The sequence below is a fragment of the Pteropus medius genome, unplaced genomic scaffold (assembly GCF_902729225.1).
Source record: "Pteropus medius unplaced genomic scaffold, Ma_sr-lr_union100, whole genome shotgun sequence".
NCBI classification, from domain to species: domain Eukaryota; kingdom Metazoa; phylum Chordata; class Mammalia; order Chiroptera; family Pteropodidae; genus Pteropus; species Pteropus medius.
Window position 1 is genome coordinate 7,206,775 of NW_024342257.1, and position 5,319 is coordinate 7,212,093.

Genomic DNA, 5,319 nt, shown 5'->3' on the forward strand with positions numbered 1-5,319 from the left:
CATTATAACGCTCAAGATTGTAAGAATGCACCTGTAATGTTTAACCAGTTGAACTTGAGCTCGAACTATCTATCTTCTTTTTGATACTATACAACTTCGACACAAATTGTTTTATTGTATTCAAATTGTTCAGGCTCTCAGTTCTTCTTTAACATCTTGAATTTCATGGACGAGGACACAGAGGAGTTTGATTTTTGTGGCAATAAAGGTTTTTGATAAAATGCTTTCTATTGTTTTGCGCACCTGTATTTTGGTGCTTGCTACACATGAACATACTGGTAAATTTTGTGTCAAGCCTACTAATTATAGTAACTGAGGATACTTATCTATAACACCCACTTTTTGAGTCAAGTATGAGCACTAAAAATCATTTTCTATATGTCAGCTTCAGTGTACTGGAACTGGGACCACAGTGAGACAAAGAGTTTTCTTTATCAGAGTACTTGCATAACCTTGAGAGTGAAAGCCTCTAAATTTTGTACTATAGGTGCCTCACTCTCCTTAACCTAGTCTTGAGCCTATAATGTACATTAAATGATTTTTATATTATTTAATTTTGCATCACTTTTTCTGCTTAGATGCTATGTTGAATGACAACTGCAGATTATAAAACTGCCATGTATGCATGCGTTTTCAATATTTGAGATAAAGAACAAAAATACAATCTTTACTTTTTATTAAATTTATTTGTTAATAAAATTAAATGTATTGGTTAATAAAATTATATAGGTTTCAAGTGTACAATTCAATAATACATCACATGTAAAAAATACAAAGTCTTATACAAAGTGTATCTGAAGGTACCAATAAAAATATTCATCAAAGAGTTTCAAATGATGGAATATTTAATTTTTGATATAAATAATAGGGTAATAGATTTATTCCTGGACCTGAGAAGTAGATTTAACCTAATTATTGAAATGGCTATGAATATGGTTATAAACTTATAAAAAACTGTGTTTGAAATTCAGAAAATGAATTTTTATTAATTTAGAATTTCTGAAGCAAAAACAAATATAGCTTCAATGTCTTACAAAATATGCTAGCTTTGGTTCTGTTTTACTTTTTATTTATTTATTTATTTATTTATTTATGTATTTATGTATTTATGCATTATTTTTTTTAGGTGAAGCAACCCTTGGTTGACCTCACAGATTGCAAAGACCTTGTCAGCTTAGAATCCTTTATTTATTTATTTTTTATTTTTTACGCCTACAGCACCTGGTCTTCCTAAGTGGTCTCCCATCCTAGTACTAACCAGGCCTGACCTTGCTTAGCTTCTGAGATCATATGGGATCAGGCTTGTTCAGGGTAGTATGGCCGTAGACTGGTTCCGTTTTTCAATTCCCTAAAATAAGTTATAAATTAGTGATAGTTGCATTTGGCCAATATTGAATTATTTTGATATAGTTTTATGAATTTTATCTCATAATGATGTATGGCGTATAAACAAAGCTAGCCAAACTGCTTTATACATCATTAACTGAACCAAGTAATTATGATTTAAAGAGTACGGTGAGAGTGACATTTTAAATAAAGGTCAGATACTTCCACAGAAATGTGCATTTGACACTGCTGAATGTTGCAAACTAGACAATGATACTGGTAAATGTGGTCTTATATAAAAATCTTTCCAATCTCTTCCTTCTTTGATGCTTTTCTATTCTTTAAGATCATCATGTAAAGTTCTCTGTGAGATTTGCAAATGCCAATATTGGGATGTAACTTGTGTTAGGAAGTCAAATAGTGTATATTTAAAGCTTGTGAAAATGGTCTTTTTTTTTTTTTGGTGAATATGTGTATGAAGAGTTAAGAACTTGCTTGAATCTGTGGATGAATATTTCTACACAAGGCAACCAGAGCTTTCCTATAGTAACATTTCATTGTATATGCAAATCACCAACCTCAAATAGCAAGGTGTTCGTATGGGCCTATAAAAGAAATGCATATCATAGTTCAGTATTAGTGGCAACTTTTTCCAACTTCTAATTTGTTCTCTTCCTACCATAGATAGCCTTTACTGAGAATTAATAAAGCTCAACAAGGGAAACATAAGTGTTGTTATTTTGATTGCTTCACATAAAGCGAAACCTTATCATGATGTTATCTATCCAAAGAGAAACCAGAGATAGAAAAGCCAATGTGCTTATCATTTGTCCTTTCAGATTAATTAAAACACTTTGTTTCATTCACGAATGCTGTGAAAAAAGTTTAATCCAGGGATGATACTTTAATGAAATTGACTTAAATGGCTGGGAACTATTGGGCCATAACTCTGCAAGCCAATAACAGGAAGTGTTATAAAACAGGCATTGCAAAAGAGTAAAATTATTTTAGAAATGACAGTGTAATCATATAATATGCCATCTTTACAGACAAATTAGAAAATGTATGTGACATACCAGTTTCCAAGTTCTCTCTTAAATTGAAAGTTTCAACTATTTATTAGGCAACATCAGGTTAGATTCAGAATCTAGTGAGGCATTAAAAAGATTGCTAAATTCAATTTGTTTTCACCTGGATTTCTCTCCTTCGAAGTTAGCAAGCCATAATAAATGCCTACGCCTCTTTCTTTATGTCAGTGAGACTTTTTTTTTAAAACCAGCAAAACACTGCCAGAACTTTAAGGGAATTCTTTCAACATATGACATGCCATATATATTTTTAATGCATTTCTCTTTGGGTGTACTGAGTTTCTTATGACTGTGAATGTTTAAAAGGTGGGACACATTAACAACGTATGAGCTACCAAATGTGGTAGAAGTAGAGGATCAGAAAGGAGAGGTCAATATTTTCACAAAGTAGCTGTGAATGGCAGCATATATTTGTTCAAAATAGTTTTATATGTTTTTTTTAAATATGCCATTTTAAACTTATTTTTCCAACAAGAAGTATTTTAGCTAACTGAGAGCAATCAAATTTCTACTTAGCTTTAACTTGGATATAAATTTTGGAGCAAACGATTTAGAATAGCTTGTTTAAAATTGGCCTGTGTAAAACCGCTTCTTCTAAAAAGAATGAATGGCTTTATAATGTGCTATTTTCCACCTTATTTTGACTGTCTTGCACACTTTATTTTATTATTTAATATTTTTATTACAAAAAATATAAACTTAATCATATGTTTCTGTGTGTTTAACTGTGCCATGGTACAAATTTAGAAAAGAAAAAACAAGTCTGCCTACTTTATCATGCATTTTCTGTGTAATTTCTATATAAATTAAGCATTAGTTCTTAATCATTATACATGTAACTAGTCACTTGTCATTTTTATACCTCCATGCTAATGCTTCAGAGCATTGACATAAAATAAGTATAATTCAGGATGTGGTTTTCATTGCATACACAATATGTTTAAATTGTTCGGCTGTATTTAAAATAAACACTAGTATATTCAAGACTAGAAAAAAGTATAATGCAATTAACCCATATATTTAATATTAGAATGAAGAAAACATTTTCAGATTAAAAATAGCTCTAGAAGTTGACATTAACTTACTACAAATATATAGCAATAACTTTAAATCTTATTATAATGAAATTCAGCATATGAAAATATTTGTTTTATGTATTCGGCCTGGGCAGTTAAACTATATAATAACAATTATATGTGAAAGATTCTTCAGCATTTTCCCAATTTGTTTTTACTTAAAGTGGACTTCACCCTTTCCCTCTATTAGAATAGGACAAACAAGCTGAGTCATCATTGACCCATTTTAATAAAAGTGACCTTTTATTTGATCACTGTCTAGACCAGTGATTCACAACACTGGCTGTACATTAAAATTGTCTATAGAGGTCAGAATCTCTCCCTTGGATTCTGATAGAATAGGTCTTATTTGAAGCTTAGCTATCTTTATTTTTTATCAGCTTAACAGGTGATTTTAATGTGAAAACAAAAATAATAATCACTGAGCACAAACATACATCCATTAGATTAATCCTCATTCATATATTTGAAACATTGCTCATTAATAAGCTTACTCACTTGACTGAGCTTTTCAAAGGCAGGCACAATGTCTTTATTAGTTTTGTATCCCCGGTAACTAGCTCAGTTTTCATAGCACATAGGAACTCAGGAAATGTTTGTTTGTTTGTTTGTTTTATGTAGTCATAATCACTCATCAAGTCAATGAAGAAGCATGTCATTGGTTGGAATCATAGAAATGTTTATGAAATTCCTATTTAAAATCAAACACAAAACTACTTTTGAAACAAATATGAACACTGCCTTTTATTGCTCTTTTTTTCTATGAAAAATCAGTCTCCTTGAGAAAAATCAAGAATAATTTTGCTAGAAAAGCATTTTAACTATCAATGTGCTAATGACACACTTTTTTTCCTTAAGAAACTTTACATATCTCTGTTAACTCAATAACAAGCAGACAACGTATAGTGTGTAATTCTACCTTTAAATAAAATAAAATAGTATAGTGAGTAGAAGTATAAAAATCATGTGTACTACCAAACATCAGCAAGTATTAAACTGATTTCCATTGTTCTATAAATAGCTGATTTCTAGATAGAAGTAAGTTGAACCTGGTACTTTTTATTTGCTGAGTAGCTTCTGAATTTCCATGTTTTTATTACTTCTCCAAAGAGCAACCATTGGTACATACATGCATAAGCAAGTACACACTACCCCCTCAATAAACACACACATGCACACACACACCTTGACAAAAATTTATCGCAAAAGACATATACAGGTTTTCAAGCTGCCATGGTCTTAACTACTACTGATGTTTTTCAATTTATATTTTAAAAAATCTAATGTAATGCTGATGTATAAGACAACTTTATTCTCTTTAGTTATTTCTTCACCAGTTTTTCAAACAATCATATATAGTTATGTAATTCTAAAATAAAGTGTACAATACATCAAGTGCAATCAGGCAAGAGAAAGATATAAAAGGCATCCAAATAGGAAACGAAGAAGTCAAACTGTCACTATTTGCGGATGACATGATTCTTTATATAGAAAACCCTAAAGACTCCACAAGAACACTACTAGAAACAATAAGCAAATACAGTGAAGTTTCTGGATACAAAATCAACGTTCAAAAATCCATAGTGTTCCTATACTCTAATAACAAAGTGTCAGAAAAAGAAGTGTAAAAAATAATTCCTTTTGCAATTGCAATAAAAAGAATTAAATAACTAGGAATAAAGTTAACAAAACATGTGAAGGACCTATATAATGTAAACTACAAGACACCATTAAAAGAAATCGAAGAAGATACAAAAAAATGAAAATATATTCTGTGTTCTTGGATTGGAAAAATCAACATAGTTAAAATGACCATATTACCTAAAGCA

The 5,319-nt window shown here is 30.5% G+C and overlaps 1 non-coding gene across 1 annotated transcript; it reads right to left on the reverse strand.

Annotated features, from left to right (window-relative positions):
- Window positions 1-1,209: 1,209 nt before the first annotated feature.
- Window positions 1,210-1,328, reverse strand: LOC120600107 (5S ribosomal RNA). The gene has a single exon (XR_005652101.1). It is a non-coding gene; the product is annotated as a 5S ribosomal RNA (ribosomal RNA).
- Window positions 1,329-5,319: the final 3,991 nt, after the last annotated feature.